General features: G+C 42.8%; 2 pseudogenes; one reads left to right on the top strand and one right to left on the bottom strand.

Moving 5' to 3' along the window:
- Positions 1–3262: 3262 nt before the first annotated feature.
- Positions 3263–4514, bottom strand: LOC100727989 (shootin-1-like; annotated as a pseudogene).
- LOC100728274 (pyridoxal-dependent decarboxylase domain-containing protein 1-like) lies at positions 4513–10459 on the top strand (annotated as a pseudogene).
- Positions 10460–12478: the final 2019 nt, after the last annotated feature.

The raw sequence follows: 12478 nt of genomic DNA, 5'->3' as shown, positions 1-12478 counted from the left end.
TGGGTTCTGTTCAAACCATAAAGTACTCAAATTGAGACATTTGTCTTACTGTTATGTTTGTAAGTCCAATAGGATGCAGTCACCATGAAATACAATGCACACTGTTTAGAACTAATCTCGATCGAATGGAATCCCTAGAGTGTCCCATTGGGTGGCCTGAGGCCTGGCACCAAGACTCTACTTATTCCCATGTGGTCCACACAGGCCCCAGCCTTCGTGAACAAGGAGGATGAGACTTCCCTCCCTTAAGGGGGAGGCAGAAACCATAGCCACCAGTCAGGGGAGAGGCGACCACGACACCCAGTATCTGCAGGGCAGCACCTGCTGCTTGGGAGCCTGACTTTGTGTCTGATGAGGGTGGATCACAGGTAGAGTTTGTATCACTTTATACCTGTGAAATAAGTAGAGATTCAAGTTTTAGAAGGAGAGTCAAACTTACTTTATTGGAAAGGGAAGAGAAAGGAGACAGACAGCTAGTACCTTGGAGTGAGGCAGGAAGCACATAACTGTTGTGGGATGCTTTTTTCCCTCTGGCTCCTTTATCAGATGATAAGAAAGGGCCTCAAGCCTTGAGAGCTGTTACCCCTGGGTTGGCTGTTCCAGCTGGAGACCCCTGATTTGGCCATGGCCCCATCCATTCCCATGTGCACGTTGTCAGATGAGCACTGTTGTGGCTCCTTGTGCTGTCCTGGCTTCTCCTGAGAGATCTGCAGCAGCCTCGCACTCAAGGCGGGGTTAGAAGGAAGAGATGCGTGTGCCCTGCACTGTGTTAACATGGTGAGAGGATAGTGCAATGTGTGCGTGCTCACACCGCGGTACGCGGTACGTGCGTATCTAGGAGTTAGTGTGTATTTTATATTCCAAGGGGGTTTTGGTTTTGTTTTTTAACATAACCTCCCTCACTTCCCCACCTTTTTCCTTTTGTGTTTAATAGAAGGGGGAGGGGGAGGGAATTTGAGCCTTGGCAGATTTCGAGAGATTTATCCTTTCTCTGTTTTGTTCTTAATTGTGATCTCTGACTCTCTCTCTCTCTCTCTCTCTCTCTCTCTCTCTCTCTCTCTCTCTCTCTCTGTTTAACTGTTTATTTGCCAGAAACTTCACTGAGACTCTTTAACTATCTCTGCTTGTCTGCTAACTTTACCTACAATTAAATCTTAGAAACAACATCCATGTATATGTTGCAAGAGATATACCTTGTCTACACAATTATACACCAACTGAAAATAAAAAATAAAAAATTATACTCCAAGAACTGAAACTCAGGCTTTGGATTTAGCTCAGTGGCATAACTTCCTGCCTGGCAAGCATAAGTTTGTGGGTTTGATGCCTAGTACCTCCCTAAAACTGAATAAACGTCCAATCTTTGGTGACTGAGGGTGATGTCTATTCTTTGGGTCTTACTTTGTAGGTCAGGCTGGCCTTAGACTCGTTATGTGCCCAGGCAGGCTCTGACCTCATGGTGATCCTGTAAGCTCTGGGATTCTAGGCATGCACCCCACTCATAGCTGTCTCTTCACCAGTGTAACACACCCTAAGTTAATACTTTATGTTATCCCAACTGACTCAACTTTTAGTAACAGTTTACAAAATTATTTGTTATAAAGAGTTAGTAGCTGTATCATACCCGATATGGTAACGATTACACGGTCTAATGCTGACAGATTTAAAAGGTGAAAAAGCTGGCTTGCTTCTCTATAATAAATAAACTACTATTTGACTGTCCACTCTTTGGTTAAATTAAATACTTACAATGAAGTTTTGATACTGTTTTGTTGGGGTTTTCCTACTTTAAGCATGTTATATGTTCTTTCCTAGATATACAGTGTTTATATCTATGTATGACATAATTCAGGACACAAATATGAGTTAATAACATGAGTTTTAATACTATTGGTTAGCTCTTTGTGAGGTAGCATACATAGTCATAAACGATGTGCTTATCTTATAAATTGATCGCTTATATATAAACTATAATTTTTTGACTTTTCAAAGATCCATTATCTAGTTTATGACTATGCAAGGAAGGCCTTCTATCCATTAAAATAAAATGCTACAGTCTTTTTCCTCCATATACAATTTTGGAAAAAGAAAAAAATCAAGACAATGACTAACAGGTGGGAAGTAAGGATTGAGCAGGTTGGAGAAATCTTTGTAACAATGTAGTATGCTACTCAAATACTAGGAGATCGTTAATATTTGAATTTCAAAGTGAATGGATATAGAGTTAATTTCAAAGATGACATTTAGTAAAGAACTTTAATAGTCGCATACTTTGCTCTTCTGCTTCATTTCCTTCAAAACTGCTATACTAGGGTCCTTGCTTTAATCTGGTTCAGATTCCTAAAGGCCTGTATCCCGGGAACTTCTTGCTCCTTTGAAGAACACCCTGGAAGTAGAATTTATTCATGCAATTCACTGAAGTCACTGATGAGAGGAACATTTACTAAACACTGACAGTATGAAGCAGCCTGCACACAGCTGCTGGGGATGCACCACAGCTCCTGGCTTCCGGGAGCTGCAGAGCCAAGGGTGCGCTCGGTGGTGCAGCGCTGCCCTCCTTGCATGCACGGTGCCCTGCGCTCAATTCCCAGCACCATAAAAAATAGTTGAATAAATACACATATGTCAGAGTGGCAGATTGAGCTCAGCAGCATAAGCGCCTGGCTGGCATGTGGAAAATAGTGAGTTCACACCCTGGTGCCAGATAAGTGAATAAATAAATGTATGTCACAGAGGCCATTCCTGGAGTCTGGGCTAACTGGGACCCGCTGAACTCTGTGCTGAGGTAACCTCCTCTGCCAGGGACCAGCTTTTGTTTTCATCGTCAGCCCTTACACAGGCAGTGTGGGCTACACTCTTAACGCCAAGAACACTCCGGACTGTTTCATGTGAATGCAACGTCTCTCCAAACCAGTTCTGAAACCTGACCTCAAAGAGCGTGTTCTATTTTCTTCTAATTTCTTAGTGGTGCCTGAGTCTGTGCTGGAGATACCCACAGCAGATTCTAAGCAAAGACATTCAAATTTGAATCTTAAATATCTCCAGTGCCTATGTCTTCTTTTCACCATAAAGTTGGCTACTCTAATGTTCATTAAAAGGAAAGCAAAATTTCTTAATTTTGGATTAATTGGTAAAAGCTAAAAAAGAGAGAAAGTCTCAATATTGTGAACTACTTGATGACAGAAGTTATTCTACTGTGTGTCTGTAGTTAGACAGGAATTTAAAAACCAATCTTGCTATTCCCCATGGCATTCAGTACTGATTATATCCAATGCTTCGTCCTTGGTCTTAACAGATGAAGAATAAGATACACATCCTGCCTTCTACCAGAATGCTTTACATTTCTGCCATTTTCTTCCGCATCCTGACATTCCAATTCCAGTTTGCTCTTATCTTTTTCTAGAAGCACCAGTTGCTGTTTGAGGTTGTGCATCTCCATGCAGTCTTTTATTTTCTAGTTGCTCCTCCATCTCTTTGACCTTTGGAAGGTGTGAAATCTCTTTTCAAATTGCTGGATGAATTCTGCATTTTCAGCTAAAGCTTTCAAAGCTGCTGGTCAGGGACTGTGTCCTGTAGCAGAAGATGGCTTTGACACTGTAGTCCATTTTATTCTGGGAACATCTCTTATGCAGATGACGCTGCTGCCTTTGGAAGGTCCTCTCCTGCTCCAGGCTCCCTTGCATCTGCTATTCTTCTACTGCCAACACGGACACTTGACTGAATTGTTCTAAGACTTTTCTCTGTTCAGGACCTTCTGCATGTAAAACAGCCTTTTCTCATTTGACGTTACTAACTTCTTCAGTTACTTCCACAAGTTTGCTCTTGAGCTTTGGCAGCTCAGTGGCAAATACCTCCTTTTTCTCCTGGGCAGACATGATTTGAACTCGAAGTTCTTTGGTCCGCTTCTGTCACCAGTGAAACACGGGTCTCTGCAGTTCTGGCTGTGTCTGTGGTGGCATCTTCATTGTTATTGCTTCTCTCCCCCATTGTCACCTCTTTGTTTTTTGGTCTTTTTTTCATTTTTATCGGTACCAGGGATTGAACTCACAACTGCCTGTTTGAAAGACAGGCGCTTATGCCGCTGAGCTAAATCCCCAGTGCCCCCCCCCCTTTGTCACCTCTTTCCTCCACTTGGCCAGGTGTAACATGCTGATTCTCATCAGCGTTTGATTTTCTTCAGTTAGCTTTGTTGCCTAAGCTTCGCACTTTCTTGACAAGTCTTCTGTATTCCAAGATGGATTTGCATGAGGTTAACCTCCTCCATGACCACGGGAGAAATTCTCTGAAACAGCTTCATCTCGGGCTTGCCTGGTTTTGTCACACTTCTCCTTTGTTTTCTGGTTCTCTGCTCTGAGAGCTTACATCCACCTAGAGCTGACTCCTTCAGGCCATTGTGAGCTGCAGCTGCTTCGTCCTGTCTGCAAGGTTCGCTTTGGTGGTGCAGCTGCGACTAAAAGGAGCAGCAGGAGCGGCAAGGGGGCCATGGGCAGCGGGGAGTGCAGGTCCTCAGCCATGGCCTCGGGGCCCAGAGTGGGGTTTGCTTCACTCTGCCTCCTCCTGGTGCCCAGCATGGGCCAGATCATCCTTGTGGTGGGTAGAACAATGTAATTTTAAAATACAAATCAAAACTGGATAAAAAGATGATGTATTTTTATACAATGGAATATTTCTCAGCTATGAAAAAGGATAATCTTGAGGCTATTGTAGGTAAATGGAGGCAGCTTGAGACCACACTCATGAGTGAAATAAATGAAACTCACATTTGTGTATGTATTGTCTCCCTAGTGTAAAAAATAATAAAAAATAAAATCTGAGAGAATAATAAGATCCTAAATATACAGTAGATATTGCATAATGAAAGGGAAGAAAAGTGCTCCAAAGGACAGAACAACTAGGATAGGAGAAAGGAAAAAGGAAGAAAGGAAAAGATCATATGTACATTGGTAAGCACATATAAATGTGTGTGCGCACACGTGTGCTAGGCAGGTAACTACACTGCTTATCTCTGTTAGTTCACCAAAAGGAGCAGGCTGTGCTGTCACTGCTTGACTGATCACCTTTGAGCCTAGGTTTTGTAACCCGAAGAACAACTTCTGAGACAACAATACGTAATATATCAACTAGTTGTAAATCCTGCTTTATTTGTATCACTTCCATTTTTCTATTTTACTTTTTCAAAACAATTAAGAAACAGTTCAGATGAGCCAAAAAATATCAGTCCAGATTCATAAATGGAACAATTCAGCAAAGACAATAATCTTTTTATATATGATATATATATCTTCATTACAATGGCTCCATAAAGCAGATGCTGCTCAACATAAAGGGACAAACAGATATGCATATAAACATAGCGGGGGAATTAAATACCCTACTAGAAGATTAGACCACAAAGTCAAGGAATGTCAGCCTCAAAATCCACCGCAGGATGAATAGATTTAAGAGACATCTGCACACATTGGTCGTTTTGCCCCACGGCAGCAGGATATAGATTTTTTTCCGCAGGTAATGGAACTATAACAGTAGATCCTGTTTTCACTCCAAAAACAACTCTCACCTTACACCAAAAAATGGATTTTGCTGGATTACAATGGAAAGAAACTAGGAATCAACAGAGAAAGAAACTATATTACCAGGTGAGTATTCAAAAGTCCATGGCACTCAGAAGGAATCAGGATAGAAAATCCTTTGAAATATCAGATCATAGTGGAAAAATATTCAGACTCTGTGGGAAAAAGTAGAAGTCATTCTAAGAGAAATTGCACAGCTATGAGTACCTCTGTTAGAAAAATGTATCAGTCCCAAGTAAATAATCTAGTCACGCATGTCAAGGTCCTACATGAATCAGAACACTGCAAACCCAAGACTGGCAGATAAAAAGCAATAGTCAGAAAGTTTCTGACTAGAATCCCAATAACACAGGAGATAAAAGTGGCTTATATCACATAAAAAAATGCCCTGCAGAACAAAGGAAATAACAAACAGGTAAAAAAAAACATATGAAATGATATAAAAGTTTCCTAGTTATACTCTGATGGAGGACAAATACTTAGAATCTATAAAAGCTCAAAAAATTATCCTCCAATATGGCCGAATCAAAACTCCATGAATGAACGGAATAATCACTTCTCAAAAGGAGGACAAACCACCAATAGTTCCATCAGAAATGTAAAGATGGGACCTGGGCATTTGGCTCAGCAACACAAGTGCCTGTGTAGCAAGAACTAGGTCATGAGTTCGATCCCTGGTAGCAAAACAAACACACCAAACTAATGTATAAAAATATAAATACATTTAGGCTTTTTAGCTGTTAAGAACATGCGATTCAAAATGAATTTGAGATTCCAGTTTACACCAGTTTAAAAGGCAATCATCAACAGCACAAACACACACATAAGAAATGAAGCCTGGCAGGGTGCAGACAGATGTGTGTGATTGAACACACACAATGCAGTGCTGCATTGTCGGTGGTGATTTAAACTATGAGAAGCATTGGAGGCATTCATTAGAAACTCAATAAAAATTTCAGTTGGCCCAGCCATCTCTCTCCCAAGTGCATTCTCAAAAGAGATAAAGACATCATCATAGAATGATACATGCATAGCCTTGTGGTTTACAGCATCCTAATTCAAAACAGGAAAGGTCTGGTAACAGCCTGGATATATGGACAGATGAGCAGATGAGGAAAATGTGGCATTTGTACACAAAAGAATTTTAGCCATAAAGAGTGAAATTGTTTTATTTCCAGGGAAATGGATTGTTAGAAGTTCAGACCCTCATGCTAAGGAAAATGAACCTATGATTTTTCTATATTTAGAGGAGGGGACCTGGGGAGCTGACAGCTAGTGGATAGAGTGTTTTGTCTTGAGATAACAAAAATTATCTACATTTCATTGTCATCAGGGTTGTACAACTCTGTCCATAAGCTAAAATACAATAAGTCCTACATTTTTAGCTTTTAAATTGTGTACTATGCAAATTTTAATAAAATGAAGTCATTATCAAAAAAAGTAAACAAGCCAGACACATAAAATTGTCACACATTTGCTTTAATTAGGAATCTGAAACATTCATAAATAAATGAATAAAATAAAGGAAAATAAGATGAAGCTTAAAGGGTGACACTTGGAAATAATGAAGGGGTTCAGATGACGGGAAGTAAGAAGAGAGAAAGAAGGTAAAAAAAGAAAAAAAAAGAAGGTGAGATATTTCAAGTGAGCAATGGACCAACATCCTGAAACAAGCATTACTTTGTGAAATACAATCATACAGTTAAAAATAGGATAAAAATGTAACTGGAGCAAAACTACCTGTTGGCCAATTTAGTTACAGTCTGTTCAGACTGGAATGTTTGCATTTTCTCTGCCATTTATAAAAGTTACTTTAGGTTTTCTTATTAAATTTCAGGCACTTTATAGAATTTTAAAAATTATTCTTTCATAAGTATTTTCCCTCAAATCATCTCTTTAGGGGCTGGGGATTTAGCTCAGCAGCATAAGCACCTGCCTTGCAAGCAGGCGGTCATGAATTCAATCCCTGGTACTGATAAAAATGAAAAAGACAAAAAAAAAATCACCTCTTTAGTTCTGCTTTTCTTCCCCTCAGTGTCTTGGGTTACATCATGCTCCTTTCTGACTGCCTGATCTTGTGTTTCTTCTTTAAAAAGCTTCCTTAATCACAATCACAAAAATGTTTTAAAAATAAGTGCTAACCCACTGCATTTTCTAATGTTGCAGTTAATGTATTTTTAGAGATTTAACTCAGTTTTATTTTATTTGTGATGTTAGACCGGGCCTAACTTCCCTTAGGAGATGAATATAGTTTACTGTTTCCTTTTCCTGCTGAAATGTTGCTTCAGTTCTACATTAAATGACCATGTTCATAAGTGGCTGCTTTGACCCCTATTAGCAGAATTTGCAATACAGGTTTAAAAACCTATTACCTTATCAACCTGCAACACTGCTATTTTTTTCTAAATGGATTTTTGGAACTAGTTATGTTAGGGCCGACGCCGCAGGGAAAGAGACCCCAAGGACTCAATTCTTGGTGAGGGAAAAAAGTTTATTTCCATGCGCATGGGGTCCCCCAGGCAAACAAGTGCAGAGGGGCCCCGAAGGGGAATTGTGTAGGGTTTTTAAGGGCGCAGGGAGGCAAGCGAATTTACAGAAGCAGATTGCATTGGTTAATTTTGAGCAGCATAGGACTTGGCAGAAGTTGATTGGAGGGGTTTGGGGTTGAGTAACCATGGAGACCGAGGGTCTTGGGTTGACCTTAGAGTGCCAGGTGCTCCCTGGTCCTGTTTATACAGTACATTCTTTTGCTTATCTCTATCTTTATAGAGAACAGAGCATTTAGTGGTTAATGACTAGCAGAGACATTTCTTTTGGCCCTGCTCTGACTATCTCCTGGGAAAGGTTTAGGGAGTGAAGCACTCTTTACTGCTCTGTTCTGAGAGCTCCGGGGAGTTAGGGAGTCAACCCTTTCATTCCCCGCTCTGGGGAGTTAGGGAGTTAACCCTTTCATTCCCCGCTCTGGGGAGTTAGGGAGTTAACCCTTTCATTCCCCGCTCTGGGGAGTTAGGGAGTTAACCCTTTCATTCCCCGCTCTGGGGAGTTAGGGAGTTAACCCTTTCATTCCCCGCCCTGGGGAGGGGGTTGTAGCAGGGGGGTCGACTCTCACAGTTATTGAGTTGAAGTCACTTGCCTGAATTGTAATAGTGATCCATTATATTTATATATTTTAAAATGAGAAATCATGAATTTCCAAGATTAGGTCTTCCATAGAAGAATATTACCAAGCCTTTTTATGTACCTTTCACTGAAATTGAAAATATTCTTTGCACATACATAAGTTTGTGGATTAGTTAATACCTTCTGTTACAAGTGTGAAAGGCACTATTCTTACTAGGTATTTTCAGTGGTCACTGCGAATTGAAAGAAAGACACTGATCTGGCACAGGAAGCAGAAGTAGCCCCAGGCCACACCAGACCCCGTGCTTCTGCCCTGCAGGGTCCCTGGAGGGGAGAGCAGACCCTACAGGAGCTGAAATGGGAAAGGCCTGAAGGAGGCACTGAAGATGGAGATGATGGTCACAGAAGAATAGAAAAAGGTCAGAGATGATGGTCACAGAAGAATAGAAGAGGTCAGAGAAAAGAAGCTTCCATCAGAGAATACACCGGGGCCTTTCAGGCAGTGGGGGAGATACGGTGAGTACCCTGCAGCTAGTTCAGAGTCTGAAGCCCAGACATGATGGTGTGGAGCCCCAGAATATGGGAGATCGCCACCCAGAATATGGGAGAATGAGGTTACATGGCTTTGCAGGGGCGCAGTGTAGGAGCTATGACTTAACTCTGGACAAAGAGAGGCCGAGAGAGCTCACAAATAGGATTTTTTTTTCTCACAATTAGGATTCTTTCAGATCCTAATTCTTTCAGATCCTAATTGTGAAAAATCTGACTACCCATGGCTGTGCAGAATTTTCTGGTGTGGAAATGGCTGTGCTGATTTCCATGAGGAAGAAAGAGAAGGCCTTGCCCAGACCTGTGGGCTGCCCATTCATTTTCCATATGAAGACTTTGAGTAAATGGATTCAACGTGTAATATAACAAAAAGCCTGGTACAGATCTCAGTGCTGCTGGGAGACCTGGCCTGGACCAGTTCCTTTTCACTCAGCCTTGTACTCAGCACATTTGTACTCAGCACCTTGGTACTCAGCTTTGTGCTCAGTACCTTTGTACTCTGCTTTGTACTCAGCTTCTTTGCACTCAGCTTTGCACTCAGTGTTCAGCTCAGTTTGCCCTTTCTGCACTTGAGTCATGTACCCTGAGGCAGGGGGTTTGGGCTCCAGCATCAGATGGATATTGCCTTCCTCGGGAAACTGAGTAAACATGGCACAGAATGAGGGAGGCTGCCCTTGCTGCTTATTGCAGATGCTGTGCAGAGCTGCAGCAGTCAGGCACACACAAGGCTAGAGTCTGAAAGCATGAATGGGGGTTGTGGATCTGGTGTTATTGGCCCTCGCTGAGGTCTCCTCATCAGTACCAGCTGCAACTAAATTTGACAGTGTGTCCTTGAGTCCTGGCCCATGGCTGGTTATGTCCACTGTTCCTGTGGTGACATTGGACAAATGTGATGATCCTGCCTTCACATGAGTTGCTGTTCTTACATCAAGAAAGTCAGCAGACAAACTCCATGCCCTCCTCTGTGGTTGTCTTTACAATACTTGGCACTGCATGGCATCCTGGAGAGGATAAAGCATGCCTGTCAACTTGGTCAGTGTTTGCAGGATAGTTTAAGAAACTAAACCAAAATTTTGGTGGAAGGTGAGTTCAGTTCTCCAGAATTTCAGTTCTCAGATTTTGCTAGGAGTTACCAAGCTCATTTAGTGTTAAAACGTGTCTTGGTGCCAGCCTGGTGCCCCCCAGAGTGCTCTGGGAGACACTTTCCTGGGAAGCTCTGAATTCCTGGCTGGGAGAGCAGTTGAAGCAACTGGTGCCTGTGAGCAGCCTCATCATGGTGGACCTGCAAGTCGAGGGCAGGTGTGTGCAGTTCAGCCCTTGGGTGAAGGCAGCAGAGCTAGAAACATGAGGAGCGGATGTGGATCAGTTTAGAGCCTGCATCCAAGCAAACTGTCTGTCCTGACCTGAACCCTGCAGCTTCGAAGAGAATCCAAGAGGGAAGCAGTAGGTACTACATATTTGCAACTGGTCTGGAATAGACGTGGTCAGGCTGTCAGGCAACTGCTGATAACAGCAGTCTGAAATCAGATCCAGAGGAAGAAAGAATCCATGCTGAATTCCTAGAAAAATGAAACAAGCCGGAATCTGACCTCATAGTTAAAATGGGTGCTGAGACAGGAGTATGAAGAGCTGTGTTTCTGTTCCTCAGGAAACTGAAGAAAACTCAAGGCTCCTGGAAGACATGACAGAGCCATCTGCAAAGGAACTCAGGAAGCTCAGGGTGGGCTGCAGAAGGCAAATAAGGGGTGACTTCTGGATGCGGGGATATTGTGCAGATCCCTGTGGTAGGACCATACTGAGGTGTTTTTCTCCAGTATAAGCTTCTCAATAGGCAGGAAAATTTCACTTAATAGCAGGCTCTCTAGAGCCCATGGAGCACACCTATGTGTACAAAGTGTACAAAGTGCAAGGTACAGGGATGACACTGCCTCCAATGCCCCCAGGCACTTGCACCAAACAGAGGTGTCCAGGGTAGAAGTCTTTAAAGTGGTTCCTAAGGGATCAGATGCTGGGAATGAGAGCAGCTCAGTCAGTCACGTAGAAGACTTAGAAAAGGCCAAGGACACATCTGGTGGGCCAGAGCAAAGCACCCTAGAGGCCCACAGCGGCACCTCCAGGGGCTCCTGCTCTCAGGCCAGCTGCCTGAGTCCTCAAAACAGCACCCAAGGATGACAGCCCCAGGTGGAACAGCCAGAGAGCCCAAGATGGAATCAGTGCTGGGTTTGAGCCCATACTGACTGTTTCTCCAGGGAAGAAGTTATACTGAAAGTGTGCAGCATGTCACATGTCCCTCTGATAGATATGACATCTGAGCTGGCATTTTTGCACAAATCTATGCCTGAAAGCCAGAGTTCCCAGGAGGATAATCAGTTATTTTATATGTTTGCAGATCAACAAACTATTGTTCCTGGCTCACTCAAGTGCAGTAAAACCAATTCCCCCTAAGTTACAGTTGACACATTTATTCCTAAACAACACTTATAGGTTCAGATGTTTGCCATCAGAAATACTTGCTCTCATCTTTCTAAACATAAGCGCAGGTGATTAGATTGTGCATAGTGACTTTTTAACAGGCCTTTCTGGGTGCTGTACAGAGCTTTCACACAGCCAAGACAGCAGTGGCCTTTGTCTGTTACAATGGGTCTGGGTGGTGGCGTTGCCATGGACACCTGGACAGGCTGGCTTCAAGGAATGGGTTTCACTGAACCCAAAGAGCATCCAGAGCCCTCTCCTGCCAACCAGCAGCTGCTGCTTTTTCTGGAAACTAAGAAAGCACTGTGTCCACTTGAGATCGGCAGGGCTTGTGTCTGGGCTTGTCCTTTGCTGCAAAACTTTTTTCTTTCTATGCTATTTGTAAACATATTTGAAGACTTGTCAAATTAAGAATAACTGGAGTCTCTTCCTGCCTCACTGAGTATGTTGGTTTTTAAATGCTGGTAAAGCTGTTAACTTAGGAGGGAGGCACAGGTTTTGCTTTCTTCTGTCTGGAAGCCTGGGATTCACTTGCTGTGCAGCCTGGCCTGGGTTGGAAGGGTGAAGTTTGCTTTTGTCTCACTCCAGAGGTCCCTAGCTTCTCATCGCTCATGGCTCACCCTGTGTCCTACTCAGAAATGGCACCTGAAAAGCCATCCCTCCCTCCCTGAAATGACAGAAAGTAAGTTCCAGATTCCTGCTGATTCTATTTCCCCGCAAGAGTGCATTGTTTCTTTTGTCCTCAGGTTGGGCCCCTGTGCCTTTTC

Source organism: Cavia porcellus, unplaced genomic scaffold, assembly GCF_034190915.1.
Source record: "Cavia porcellus strain 051 isolate PalLab524CR breed Dunkin Hartley unplaced genomic scaffold, mCavPor4.1 scaffold_5, whole genome shotgun sequence".
Lineage (NCBI taxonomy): Eukaryota > Metazoa > Chordata > Mammalia > Rodentia > Caviidae > Cavia > Cavia porcellus.
Note: the sequence above shows the minus strand (reverse complement) of the source record. Positions and strands in the feature narration are given on the sequence as shown.